Genomic DNA, 16,152 nt, shown 5'->3' with positions numbered 1-16,152 from the left:
TGCCCAGTCTGCATCTGTGTAAGCATGAAGTGAAAAATTTGTGTTTTTGGGATACCATAAACCAAGATCTTGAGTGCCTTGTAGATACTTGAATATCCTCTTGATTGATTTGAGATGTGTTTCCTTAGGATTTTCTTGGAATAATCCAACTATTCCAACAACATCCATTTTTCTAGTCTTGTATTGGTAAGATCAATCAAGTTTCCAACCATAGATATTTATTTGGGTTGATTAACTCTCACAAAAAGATAGAAAATATATATCAACGCCTTAGAAATCAGCGTCTTAGAGGGGGAAACCTCCTTTACATTACACAAATGAAAAATTCTTTGATGATACAAATGAAAATACCTCCTTTCTATATATAGGAGTCTAAGGGGTCATAATGTAATCAGAGCCGACATAACAATAATAATGTAAGGGCACAATAATAACAATAGTGGGCTTCTATGGGGCATAATAATAACAATATGGGGACTACATGGGCACAACAATATAATAAGGGGGTTGCACTAATAACTATAAGGGGTTACACTAGTAGTATAGGGACCTAACATGCCCCTCTACTTCAAAAAGTGTTGTCCTCAATGTTTGAGTAGTTTTGGATGCTTCTGTATAAAATTCTCATCCTCCCATCTGGAATCTTTAGCGGGTAAGTTCTTCCACTTGATGAGATACTCTGATATTGATCAATTTCGTAGCTATCAGGTTCTTGTTTCCATGACTGCTTCAGGTTCCAATATGATTTTTCCTTCCTCGTCAAGTTCCGAAAATATTGTTTGAATTGGGAGCTTGTAACTTATAAACTTCTTTAAGCATAAAACATGGAAAAATAGGGGCACATGGGAAGATGCAGGAAGCTCCAATTTGTATGCCATAATACCAATATTTTGCAGCACCTTCTAAAGAACATAGTACTTTGGTGATAATTTATTAGCCTTCTTAGCTTGCTTGAGGGACATTTGTTTGTATGGTTGTATTCGTAAAAATACCCAATCACCTATATTAAAACTTATTTTGTTGCAATGTTGACTTTCCTATTGCTTCATTCAATTCTGTACCAAGTGAGGTTGTCCTTTAAGATTTGGATAACTTTTTGTTGTTGAGTGTCTACCTTAACACCTTTATGAGATACAATATGACCCAAGTATTCACCTCTTGTACTCCAAAGAAACATTTGGAGGTTTTTGCATATAATTGTTTCTCATCCAATAGTCTGAGCACTCTATCAACGTGTTGAACATGATCCTTCCAAGACTTGTTGTAGATTACTATATCGTCAAAAAATACTAACACAAATTTTCTAAGGAAGGGTTTGAAAATGGAATTCATCAAACCTTGGAATGTAGAAGGTGCATTGGTAAGGCCAACAAGCATGAACAAAAATTCATAATGACCCTCATGAGTTCTAAATGTTGTTTTCGAAATGTCTTCAGTATTCATTCTGATTTAATGATATCCTGCATGAAGGTCCAACTTGCTGAAGTAAATTTCTCCATGAAATTCATCCAATAATTCATCAATGAGAGGAATGGGAAATTTATCTTTAATAGTGAGCTTGTTGATATCTCTATAATCTAGACACATGCTCCATGATCCATCCTTCTTGTGCACCAATACCACTGGAGCGGAGAAAGAATTTTGACTAGGTTGAATTATATTAGCCTCTAGAATTTTTGCAACCATACGTTCAATTTCACTCTTTTATGCAAAGGGATATCTGTAAGCCCTGATGTTTGGAGGAATACTTCCTGGAAAATCATAGCATGATCATAATCACAAATAGGTGGGAGGCCTTTGGGAGTCTCAAATACCTTGGAGTTATTTTCCAAGACTTTTTGGAGATCTGGAGAAATAGATGATTTCGACATGGGAACCTCTAGCGAACATAATTGTGCAATTATGCCTCTTTTTTCTTTCTTTAGAAGCTTTTTCATTCCATTAGAGATGATTATATTTCTTTTTTTCCATGTGATACCCCTTAATTCAACTTCCTTTCCTTCCAAAGGAAATTTCATGAAAAGTTCTTGAAAATTAAAAGCTATTGTACCCAAGGATTGTAGCCATTAGACTCCTAGTACAACATCAACACCACCCATTGGAATGGAAAGCATTGGGCTATTCAATACGCATTCTCCCATGGATAGCTTGATATTATGGCACTTTCTAGAGCAATTTATGGTTCCTCCACTTGCAACCATCACTTGACACTTTGATGCTGGATATAGGAAGCAATTCATTTCCTTGGCTATCTTACAATGAATAAAATTATGGGTAATGCCCGAATCAATCAACACCATTACCTTTTTCTTCTTGATATGTTCTTCTATCTTGATAGTTTGAAGAGTGGTACTTCCATCCAATGCGTTACAAGATATTTTCGGATTAATTTCTTGATGCTCGATGTGATCTTTCGCTTCTTGAACCTTTTTCTTCTTGGTATGTCCTTCTATCTTGAGAGTTTGAGGAGTGGTAATTCCTGCCAATGCTTTACAAGATATGGTTGGATTCATTTATTCTTTATCTTGGGTTTGTTCCTGGTGTATATCCTCTTCTTTTGATGTTTCTGGATCCTTTTCTTCCTCCTCTTCACAATCAATGTAAAATAATTTCTTCTCAATGCACTTATAACCTTTAATATATTTTTTATCACAATTGTAACAAATCCATTTTGCTATTTTTTCTTCCAATTGTTGTGGTGTCAACCTTGTAGGTTGTGTAAGGCTAGGAGAAACAACACTTCCATCTTTATAGTTGTGCGGGGTAGACATCCTTGCTTCCATAATTTTCTTTCCACTTTTCTTTCCAACCCGAATGCCTTCTCCAATGAATCAAGTTCCCAAAGACGAACCTCATGTTGAATTTTATCCTTTAAAGTCCCTATGGAGACATCAATCCTCTACTTCTCTGGAATATCATATTCCCTTATATTCAATTTTTGAATGTCCTCAATGTGCTCTGCCATTAACCACTTTTGTTTGAGATTTATCAATTAGCTAAAGAAAGTGTTGCTTTTTGTATCCTCATAATGTGCTATCATTTCCTCCATGAAAAGTGGTTTATGAGAACAAAGCTCTTTATACCATAAAATTTGATTCGGTTCTAAATATGAAGATGCAATAGGTACCTTTTGTAACAGTTGCACCTCATTTAGATCAAAATATTTCTCCATCTGTAGTATCCAATTTACCGGATCCTTGCCATCAAACTTCCTCATATCGCCTTTTCTTGATTTTAGGAGCTCGACCTTGAAATGACTGCAACTCTATAATTTCAGATCTCCATGTTCTAAAATTGCGTCCTGAAATATCCCTCTGAGTCCTATTTCTAACCCCGCAAGTTTGATTAAGATTGGAATTTTCAAGGAAATGTTATGTCAAATCTCCCACGATGACCTAATTACAAACGAGTTTAGTAGAGCTAACTTGTACAAAGTTCCACGTGTCATTGTTTCAACCTTAGGACCTGAAACTGATACACATAAAACTAAAGTATGTGCTCTTTCTATAACTTCTTACGAAATTTCAATCTGATGCTCAAAGAGAAAGTTATGATGATTTTCCCAAGATCACATGTTTGGGATGTAATTCGGGGGCTTGCAGAAACCCTAAATGTATTGGACTATATCTCCGAAAATATAGCGAATAAAAATCTGAAATTCGAGCCCGAGCTTCACTAATATTGTGGTTCAAATCGTTTTTAATTTTAGAATCTGAACCTTCGTAGAAAACAATTTATAGCGAAAAGTCCACAATGACCTGTTTGAGATGAAACTATGGAGCTTCCAAAAACCTTAACTTCCTCAAATCATATCTCCAAAAATATAGTGAGACAAGATCTGAAATTTGAACCCGAGGTGCAGACCGATTCTTCTCAAATAGGTTTTTTTTAGCTTCTAAAACTTCCTATTGAAACAATTATTGCGAAAATTCCATGATGACCTGTTTGGAATAGCGAAACCCTAGAATCCAAAGCTTTGATACCAAATGTTATGTAACCAACTCACAAAAAGATAGAAAAGATAGATCAACGCCTTAGAAATAAACCTCTTTGAGGGGGAAACATCCTTTACATTACACAAATGAACAATTCTTTGATGATACAAATGACAATACCTCCTTTCTATATATAGGAGTCTAAGGGGTCGTAATGTAATCAGAGCTGACATAACAATTATAATGTAAGGGCACAATAATAACAAATAGTGGTCTTCTATGGGGCATAATAATAACACTATGGTGACTACATGGGCACAACAATATAATAAGTGGGTTGCACTAATAACAATAAGGGGTTACACTAGTAGTATAGGGACCTAACATTTGTGTGCATACATGTTTGCAGTATTGCAGTCCATATTTCTTCATAATCATCTTGAGATACTTGGTTTGAGAAAGAAATATACCATCCTTAGTTTTATGAACTTGAAGACCAAGAAAGTATGTTAGCTCACCAAGTAAAGAAATTTCAAAATCCTATTCCATGGCTAAAGAAAATCCTTGACTCATATAATCAACATTGTTTCCAAATATGATATCATCAATGTAAACCACTACTACCAAAAGTTTGTCTTTGTCATATTTGATATAAAGATTTCTATCTACAGATCCTTTATTGAATCCCTGTTGTTGAAGACACCTGTCAATATGATAATACCATTCACGAGGAGCCTTTTTTAACCCATATAATGCCTTCTTAAGTTTACAAACAAGATTTTTATTATTCAGGTTGTTAAAACTTCTTCTTCTAGGCCCCCATTTAGAAAAGTAGATTTAACATCCATTTGATACACCTTGGTTATGAAAGCTAGAAAATGCAAGAAACATTCTTATGGATTCAAGTCTAGCGACAGGTGAAAATGTCTCTTTAAAGTTTATCCCTTCTTGTTGAGAATAGCATTTGTATACAAGTATTTATTTGTTTCGAATTACTTCTCCATTTTCGTTCAGTTTGTTTTCAAATACCCACTTTGTCCCATTTACATTTTTATTATGAGGCCTTGATACAAGCTCCCATGTTTGGTTATTTTCTATTTGATCAATTTATTCATTCATTTCCTTTACCTAAAATTCATCTTTTCTTGCTTGATTCACATTTTTACGTTCAATTGTCGATAATAAAGCCAAGTGACTAGAGGATCCAACAAAATTACTTCTAGTTTGTATTCTTGCTTCTTTATCACCTAGGATTTGGGATTCAGGATGCTTTTTGTGAAGATACCTTGATGGAGTCTTTTATCACAAACATGTATTTTCATTTCCTTCTTCTGATTTTTCTATTTCTTCTTCTCTTATAACTTCTTGGATTTTACTAGGGGGTTGTTCCTCATCTGATTGTGCTTCTGTTTTGGTACCTGTGGATGCTTCATCAATCACAACATCTATACTTTCAACAATATTTTGGAGCCTTTTATTATAATATTATATCCTTTTGATTTTGGAAGAGTATCAAATAAGGATTTGTTCATCAACTCTATATTCAATCTTCCCAAGATTATCATCATTTTTCTTTATAAAACATTTTCTTCCAAATATTTTGAAGTGTTTGACACTTGCAAGCTTACCATACCAAAGTTCATATGGAGTCTTATCATTATTTTCTCAAATGTGGGCTTTGTTAATTATATACATGGTTGTATGTATTGGTTCTCCCCAGAAGGTGTGACTTGTTCCTCACTCATCAATTATGGCATGTGTCATTTGTTGAATTGTTATTTTCATTCTTTTTGCAACTCCATTTTGTTGAGGAGTTTTATCTATGGAAAATTACCTTTTGATACCATGCTTCTCACAAAAATTGAAAAATTAATCTGATATAAACTCTCCTCCTCTATCATATCTAAGATATTTGATTTTTAATTCCAATTCATTTTCCACCATAGCCTTGAATATTTTAAAATTTTCAAATGCTTCATCTTTATACTTTAGTAAACCAACCCAACACATTCTTGTAAAGTCATCAATTAATATCATGAAGTATTGTTCACTACAAGGAGACTTCTTTCTCATAGGTCCACATAAATCAGTGTGAACAAGTTCAAGGGGTTTACCTAAAGTGCATTCTTTAGCTTTAAATTGAACTCTGTATTGCCTACCAAATTGGCATGATTTGCAAATACTATTTTCAGGTGGAGAGATGTCTAGGTATTCATGAACTGCTCCATTCTTGCTTGATTTGTGTAGTTGAGAAAAGATGAGGTGTCCCAATCTTTTGTGCCAAAGCCAACTTTCTTCAGATTTTCTCAAAAGGTAGTGCTATTTGGTGCCTTCTAGGATATAAACATTGCCTGGAGTTATGGCTCCGTTGATTATAGTCTTACATGTATCCAAATTTATTACCACACAATTCTTTGATCTAAAAATAACTTCATGCCCATGATCACACATTTGACTAACACTTAACAAATTATGTCTTAGCCCATCAACAAATAATACATTCTCAGCCTTGAACTTTTCTTTTAATATCGCAGATCATTTTCCTTTAATAATAGTAGGTGAATTATTACTAAATTTCACATTCTTTTCTTTGTTAATTTTGTTAAAAGAGACAAAAATTATCTTTGTCACTTGTCATATGCTTAAAAAATTGTTGTCAATGTACTATAGCTTTTCTTGAGCTCTTGCATACAATGCTAGACCACAATTTTCAGAGAAAGTAATTTTATTTTTCCATACCTTGGGAGGTTTTTTCTTCTACTCATGCTGATAAGATGAATTCATCCTACTTCTACATTCAATTTCTTCCTAGCCAAAGTTATTGCAAATCGAACATTCAATTTCATTCTAAAGATGGGAGAAAGCATTATAAAAATACTTCTTTGACCTATTTGCATTATGTTTTTTTCTTGCTTCTCTAGTCATAATCATTTTATAAGCAACAAAATGAACTGCTTTGTGACCAAAGTTTTGAAAAGTCAAGCATTGACCATTGAAGTAATAATACCTAGGAGTATAATACCTTTTTGAGTATCTTTCCCTTTGTTCATGGTAAGGTTGTTTTCCTTGAGTATAGTTTGACCCTTCATTCTTTTTTTGAGTCCTACTATTCTGATGATTTCTTCCGCTTATATCATTGACATAGATTTTTGCACCTTCTTCAAAATATTTCATAGGTTCTTACATTTCACCATTTTGATTTGGATTGTTCCAAGACCTGCCTTGATTAGTGGAGAACATTGAACTTTAATTGTTTCCTCTAAAGTTTTAGTTCCTTTAGCAAATATAAGATTTAGAACCTTTTCTTTCTCAAGTTCCTTTATTAGACCCACAATTTCAAGTTCTAAGTTTTCACAATGCTTTTCCCATTTTTTGAATTGTTTCTTCAAAGCTTCTTCTAATAATTTAGCCTCTTTTAGATATATATTTAGTTGGGTTATTTGTTCAACTAGGTTGTTTTATTTATACATATTGATTTCCTTTTCTTGATTCTTGTTTATGACCATAAGTCTATAATTTTTTTCTAGAGCATCCATAAAGTCATCATCATCAGACTCATCTATGCATTGTTCTTCAAATTCCATAAGTAATTGATCATCTTGATGTGATTCATCATCCTCACTATTGGGAGAATATTTACTATCTTTGTGTGTATAAAAATTTTTCTTGCTAGTAAAAGATCTTTCGACATTATTACTTGAAACATTATTTCCTTTTTCATGATTATATTTATAAGGACACTTAGTGGCATAGTGACCTACTCTTCCACATGCAAAAAATTTTAAGGGAAGCTTAGCTTTGAACCTACTAGTTCCTAATTGGAGCTTCTTCACAAGATTCACTTCTTCTTCTTCAAAAATGAAACTTCTATCTTTAGGCTCTTCCTTTTCTTTCCATTTATTTGTGGCTTTGAATTTTTCTTCTCCAACACCTGATGTATCCCCTTCATCTCATAATTTTTCAAGTTCCCATGGATTTGTTCAATTGTGAGATTCTGCAAATATTGCATTTCTTCAATTGCAAAGACTTTGGAATCGAACTTTGGGGTTATTAATCTCAAAATATTTTCAATAATAGCAGTATCATTTATTTTGTCACCAAGACCTTTCATAGTGTTAACAATCTCGTCTACTCTAAATAAAAAGCATGTAATGATTTCATCATCATGCATTCTAAGAGACTCATACTGAAATCTATATGTTTGAAGTTTAGCACTTTTTACCTTAGAGTCACCCTCATATCTTTGAACAATCTTATCCCACATTTCCATTTTTGGTGCTCAACTGCATGAATTTCACAAATTTTGATTCATCCAAACCTCCCAATATAGCATTTACAATCTTTTCATTGTTCTCATGATCAAAATCTAGATTAGGGGCATCAATTTGCTCAAAAATCAAAGTGCTCAAAATCACTCAAAACCTGAATGACTGCCTACGTCTCGGTGATATGATCCCAACTCAACTCGTTTCACTCAAAACGGAGCTTGTATGAGAAAGATAGATACTTCTATCTGCTTTGTGAAACATGCAAAATTCTAGGTATAGGGCTGACTGGAATGCTGACTAGGCATATGTACAACCCAGTTAGCAAAAATAATATTCCAAAGAATATTCCTTAGAATACTCCTAGAATATTCTGATAGGTGGCTCAAACGCATTGTGACAAGTGTTGGCATGTTATTGGTCAACGACATTTGAGGTGGACCAATGAGAAGCTAACACATGGCAAGCCCAAAGGCTGCCACATGCCCTCTCAAAGGTCGGATAAAATGTTATTTGGGAGGCTAGTGAAGTTGAACCCACGACCTCACCCGCACAAACCCCATGCTCCATCGCTATGCCACATCCATTGGACTTAACCTTTATGCAGTGGAAGGTCTATTTAAAGTTTAAGCACTGACGAGTTTGGGGGAGGGGAGGGCCAGCCCCCTTCGCATGTGACCAACACCTCATAACCAAAAGTTGATGCTTAGTGCTAACAACATGCTTAATGCGCTAACTAGAGTTTAACACTAATTAAACCATGTTTATCACATTAATTAAGCGTGGATGAACTTGGCGGCAGTTTTGGCACGTTCGACAAATCTGTCATTACTCCATTTTTGGCGGGGTTAACTGGAGTTTCTCCAGATTTGGTGGAGTTTTCCTAGGGAAAACTGAAGAGACCATAACTTCTTCATTATTTGACCAATTTTGGCTCAGAAAGAGTCATTCCTAGATGATTTGGATGCTTTGAACACAATGGAATAGGTTGCAGAGGCAGAAAGGTAATTTTGTACATGATTTTTCTACGTTGAAGTTTAAGGAAGCCTAGGGCCACTAGGAGAGGAGGTCAAGCCTATATCAGCTGAAGTCCAACTGTAGAGCTTGGATAGTCATTTTCAAGGTTTTTGGGTCTTTTGAATCCAATGGAGTAGGTTTCAAAGCCATTGGATCACTTCAGGTGCATGTAATCAAATAATTTTCCATTAATCCAAATAGGACCTAGCCATTAAAGCAAGTCCAAGGAGATGTAGGCCAAGAGGGGTGAACTCCTTTATCATCTTTGTGTTATGAGTTGCTGTGTTTTACTTATTTGAAATTTACTTGTTGTATATGCGTTTTAAACAACTAATTAACCTCATAAAATACACTCAATAATTGACACATAATTCCTCACATTTTGGTTAATTTGATTCATAAACAAATTTTTTTAATATTGGTGAGGGAGCTTGCATAGTATTAACAAGTTTTCCCAACATTCAAATCATCTCATATTGTTCTTTCCTACACCATCTATGGGAACAGAGGTTGGGTATTGATATCCACCTTCAACAACTGCCCAATAATCAACTCCTAGTGGTTGCAAATTGATCCAAATTGATGCAAATTGATCGTAACAGTTGCATTTGGTGATCAGCACATAGCAACGAGGACCGTCGGTCAAGCGCGCAGAGCGTTGACCCATGGTAACATACGCTATCACAAATTAGCAAATATAGAGGCCATTTCAAGAAACAAGGGTAGTTTCTGATATATGATTAGTGACTCGCTAATCACATATCGCAGGGCAAACCCCTCAAAGAAGGAAAAGGTCGTAAACACCCAGACCTGAAATATCATAAAATACAATAGATATCGTTCTGATTCCGTCAGAAGTGGGGTCCCACAAAAACTGGCAAGATATTGAGAGGGCCTCGAGCAGTTAGTGGTTTCAACTGAGTCCCACCTGATGCCATACAATGGTTGCCACGCGTCCGGTGGAAGAGAGAGAAAACCGCTCACATCGGACGGATAAACATCATGTTACTTATCTGCCCAATATGGACGATGACCATAGGCTTGGAGGCCCTAGATCAACGACGGAGACACATTCCAATGGATGACTAGATTTGACAAGGTCAACTGGAAAAGTTGTATAGGATGTGAAGTCTGATATGGATGATGCGTTGTCAGAAGGTCATGTTTCGCATTTATTATTGGAGTTAACGGAAAAAACAATCGTTTCGAATATGTCCAAGAGAACTGACACTCATCCATTATGAAATAGGTGGCCACCTCCCTGTGATGCATTATACAATGATTGATTACACAGGACAGAGGGATTCAAATAGATAGAGGAAGCATAAACGAACAGTCAGGATGCAGATTGGCTTAAAAGCCACAAGCTGACAGAGAAAATAGGAAGCAAGTTAGAAGTAGAGAAAAGAAGCCGAGCTGACCTGCAGAAGCAAAGGAAGCATTGAGCTAGAGTCAAGACAGAGACAGAGAGAGTCAGAGAGTTTGTGTGCTCCAAAGAAGGCTTGAGAGGTTCAAGCGCACTCCTCTGTAACGCCTGTCATGTATGAGTCTTAGATTGGGCTCATAAAACTGTGACCAGTAGAGGTCGAGAATCAGGACAGAGAGTCTATGTACTCCAGAGACTTGGGGGATCCAAGTACAGCCTTACTGATTTGTATGTATTGAGTGAGACTCAAATTGAGCTCATTGTTGTAAAAAAAAATTGCTTTGAAAACATAATAGAGATGCCACCACTAAAGGCTGGACTAGGAGACATAACTCTGGAGTGTTGGGTTAACTCCTTATTAAACTTGTTGTGTTTATATGTTTTCCTGTTATGTTTTCTTTAACTGCTTCAATGCATATGTATTTTGAAATCTTATCGATCCGTTGCATAAAATAACATAGTTTTGGGAAAATTATTATTTCTAAGAAATGCTAACCCTCTAGGTTTGGTAGCTAACCTATAAACAACAGTTAAAACAATTCACTATTTTTCCTATGAATGATAGATAAGAGAAAGATTATAAGGATCCAACTTGCAACTTCCGCTTGATCCCTCTCTCCTTTAATTGATCTTGTTGCTCCTCCCCATACTTAACATGCTTGGAGAGTACCTGTGTAATCACATAAACAAAAACCCATCAAAGCATAATGATCCATAATTCATAAATAAAATAGAACCGAAAGTATGATAAACATATGAATGCATTAACAGACTACACAAACATAGGGGAAAAATCTTGAAAAGCTTTATTAATAGAAAGAAGGATTACAACCCATAAGTTGAATACAACACCATCCTTCCAGCCTCAAACCTTCTTCACCTCATGAACAGCAAGAGATTCCAACATTACCACAATACTCAGGACCATCAGCACCTCCTTACAACACAGAATTATTCAGCCTCCAGATCCCTTGGATGAGTGATCCATTTATAGATGAGTGAAGGAGTTTGGGTCATCAATGATGATGATGAATGCCTTTCTATTTTTAGGAATTGGTTCCATGAAAGAGGGAGATAGGAGGTTGATGTTTCCTAATTCCTTTAGTCATCCTTGGGCGAACTCAGAGGGGCAGGTGGCACTGGAGAAGCTTCTAGAGGTTTCCATGAATAACTGATTCTTCAAACTCTCCCAAAACTTTGCCTAAGCTCACTCATCGCACCCTAAAGAGGGCCTAAGTGCAATGCATAGAACTTAGTCAGTGTAGTACCTGCCATTCATTGCAGCCTAATGAAGGGCTTCCTACAATGATCTCTTTAGAGACACTTTTTGGATGAATTTTGTGATGGAACTTCTTTGAGAGTGAGGCATTCATATGACTAAGTTCTTTAGGGGATGAAACAACTATATTAGGGGTTGATGAACCCTAATAACATCAACATTTAAGTTAGGGTTTGATGTGCCCAAATAAACCTGTAACAGTTTCCCTCCTAAGCATGAGGTCGTAAATATGTATGTTGGGTGAAATGCTTTATCATGAGGATCGGAAGTTTCGAAACAAAAAGGCGACCTGCATCAATTACAATATAATACATCATGATAATCTAATTTTTCTCATGAACTAGCTGAGGGAGGCATTCCCATGCTTAGCTTATAAAATTTCATTACATGTACATAGATCATATAGTCATCTACAGATATAGACTTATGATTCTACAGATATAGATTTGTGATCCATGATTAGGATGACCATCTGTGTAAAGTCTTTTTACATTTGATTTGGTACTCCTGAATATATCACAGCCCAGATGGATTAAACTAGATTTGGGGTCTTTAATCTCGTTCAATATTCACTCAATGTACAAGTCTAACCATGTTAATAGATGTTCTGAGGTTGAACATGGAGAGACATCGCCTGATTACCAGCCAATGATGTAAGTCGTTAACAGGAGCGAGAGGGATAACTGATAATGATGATGATCATCAAGGTACTACAGTACATTTCACATGGTGTGAATAAGTGATTTGACGTCAAACACCATGCAAAATTTTTTGGTCAAAGGTCATTGATGTCAACCTGTTGCCAGAAGCGAGAAACTTTCCATTGATGTATGCAAGCTTCAAAGCACTGAAAATGTGTTTCTAAGTCAACTTCTTAGATAATGAGGTGATGTCGACAAGAAGCGACTCGTCATAGGAGGACCTTGATGTATCCCACATCTACGACATGAAACGAAGTAAATGATTTTGGAGATGAGAATCGACTGACGACACAAAGTTCAGGAATGGCAGGTATGAAAATGAAGGTTTATAGTATTGCAACAGATGAAGTTTTAACTGGATGACTTCTCTTGAACATATCGATGACACTAAGATGAGTCGGTAGCATTGACCCAAAACAAAACTGATGGATGGTGTGATAGACCAATGGTATGATAACCATCAAACGGAAAGACCCAACCCAGCTTAGTCATGGAGATGAAGTGAAAGTGTCATGGTCAAGAGCGACTCACTACCATAAGTTTTCAAGACTTTTCCCATTTTCCCCAGTCATTGCTAACCAATACCTCTTTATTTTTATCAATCTTGAGGAGGATAACATATGGTTATTCTATAATTCACCCTTCGGGCAAACCCATCACTATTTGATGGTTTAACGAGTCTAGCGACGGTGAAACTCGATCTTGTCTAGATGGACAAGTTTGTCGCTATTATGATATTTTAACGAGTTTAATGACAAAGATAACTCGATCATTTTCATGTTTAGAGAGTTTGAAAAGGGACGAAAAGAAGTCTCTATAAGTTCTTTCTCGTAAAATAGTCCCTCAGGTCCGAAAAAAGATAAAATAATACAAGAGAAATGTCGTTTCCAATACTTTAATGAGTTGGAATAGACAAGCACTCGGCAATCTTTTCTTATTTAGAGAGTCTGAAAAGAGTTTAAAGAAGACTCTATGGTTTATTTTCATTTTAAATCAAATCTCGAAAAGAAAAAAAAACGTTTGCTTTGTGGTCAAAGATGTTCAATTCACCATTAGTACATCAAATTCTATTTTCAGTCATGCATCCTACTCAAAACTCCACCAAAGATGATTAAAAATACATGTTCATGGATAAAAAATGAATACAAAATAACATTTACTTGATTTACATGTAAAAGTAAATATAAAAACAAGTTTTGGTGATTCATTTTAACCATTTCACTTTTACCATTGGATTTGGAGCTCTGGAGCAGTCTTTTACCCCAAACTTCACCAGCTAATTGTGAAGGATCCTATGGATCATTTGATCCAGGAGGATATTGGTGGCCACCTGCCAAGTCCACCTAGACCCCCACCATTGTTTCTCTCAGCATTTTCAGTTTCCTTAATTGTAGCACAACTTACTATTTTTAGCAGTTTTTCGGGTCCTGAACTTCTGGAGCCGTTTTGAGGCCCTAAACGACGTTTTTTGGGAAATATGGGGGCAACATGGGTCCATGGACCGATGTTTCCCTTCCCAAAGTGGTAGTGCTCGGATAGATCTTTCTAACGAGCTATTGTACGCGTCAAATGGAGATCGTATGCCAAAGTTACGACCCCGGGAAGTTGATGTACCAATTTACCCAAACGGGGCCCACAGTTTGGCGTTTCATCTCCTAGGGTTAGGTTTTGGAATGTTAAGGGTTTTCCATTGTTTCTCAACAATAAATAGGCCTTCGAGCCTCATTGTAACACAGTTCGGAGGCATGTAGCCACCACATCTCTTCTCAGAGATAAGCTACCATCGCCCTAGCTGGTTTATTTCCATTTCTGGTTGTAATCATATTTCAGTATTTTCCATTAATGAAATGAAGTATTATTTCTGCTGCATCTTTGTGTATATGGTTATCTCTGTAATTTTTTGCGTTCCTGTTTAAATCCGGATCAGTGGTATTAGAGCGGTCTGCTTTTTCTCTGTTTTTCTTTGCATGTCCCCAACAAGGTCGGGATATAAGGAGTTAGGGCTTGAATTGGTTGAACCTTTGCAAGACCAGCCTCGCAAATCCCGACGACCTCCCATGGTGGATGAGAAGAAATACGAGGGGGTAAGAGATCCCATCAAAATCTTGCTCAAAGAAGCCCTCAAGTGACAACGAAACGCGATGATGGACAGCTTTGCCCAGATCCTTCAGCGACTACCCAGAAGCGACGCATTGGCTTCCAGCAGCTACTCTGGAAACGCCATGCCCTTTAAGGTACAAGTTTATTTTGAAATCCCCATATTCGAGGGTCAGATAGACGCATATGCCGTAGATAAATGGTTAAATCTGCTAGAGGGTTATTTTTCTGTTCATGAATTTTCGAGTCGGGAAAAGATTGTTTTTGCTCTTCTCAAAGCAGCACCCCACGTCAAGGACTGGTGGGAAACCTACTGCGAGCAGCAGGATGAAAGTACTGGCTCACTATTTTTAGCCGCACCCACCTGGAATTCATTCCGGGATGCCATCAAGGAGAAGTACTATCCTGTCGGAAGCTATGAGGATGAATACATAAAGTGGACCACGTTGCGGCAAGGAAGGGACCAAGACGTGCTGGAGTTCACCAATCTTTTCCATACCCTTCGCACAAAGTTGGGTATCAAGGATTCGGAGCAACATTTGATACTCAAATACCATGGCTGCCTGCACAAGTACATCCAGGAAGAAATACAATTCCTGAACATCTCCTCGCTCGGCGCAGCATACCAATATGCCGTCAAGGTCGAGCAGAAGTTTAAACAAAAGAAGCGAGACTTTGGATCTGCGAATCCAAAGCAGGGGAAATGTGCCCCTAAACCACAGAATAAAGGACAAAGCCAAGGTAGGACAACCCAAGACAACCGCCGAAGCTGCAAGCAAAGAAAAGCACCGCGAAGCCGAAAAAGGACACTAGAAAATGGTGTGAGTTCCATAAGATCTCCACTCACAACACAAGTGAGTTTCAGGCCAAGCAGTCACTGGTGGCTGAGCTAAAGGTTTCAGAATCAGATGCATGTTCCAACTCTGAGTCAGAACCCAATAAGGGGAATGAAACAGGGAAGCAGATCATTGATGCAGATCCCAACGCCACTGTTGCTACCACCAAGATCCAGAAAAATGAACCCGAAGATCCAGAGGAGGAGGAGCGTCTCTTCCACTCCTAGATGTGGGTAAAGGGCTCCCCGATACAATTCATTGTTGATAGCGAGAGTCAAAAGAACCTCATTTCAGCAGAGTCGTGAAGCGGTTGGGCTTACCGACCACAGCACATTCACAACCATACACCATTGGGTGGCTTCACCAAGGACGATATCTTCGCGTGAGCCAGCAGTGTCGCCTTCCATACAACATCAAGCCCTTCATGGATGAGGTATTGTGTGACATTGCTCCCCTTGAAGTTTATGATGTATTATTAGGACAACCATACTTGTGGAAGTGACATGCTGTGTATGAATCAAGGCCCTGTGTTGTTATTATTACATTGGGAAATAAGTTGTACAGGATACCAGAGGTAGCACCACCTACCGCCATCT

The sequence above is a fragment of the Pinus tabuliformis genome, chromosome 5_2, assembly GCF_031772625.1.
Source record: "Pinus tabuliformis cultivar Carrire ecotype Pingquan chromosome 5_2, CPIR1, whole genome shotgun sequence".
NCBI classification, from domain to species: domain Eukaryota; kingdom Viridiplantae; phylum Streptophyta; class Pinopsida; order Pinales; family Pinaceae; genus Pinus; species Pinus tabuliformis.
This window is presented reverse-complemented; position numbering follows the sequence as displayed.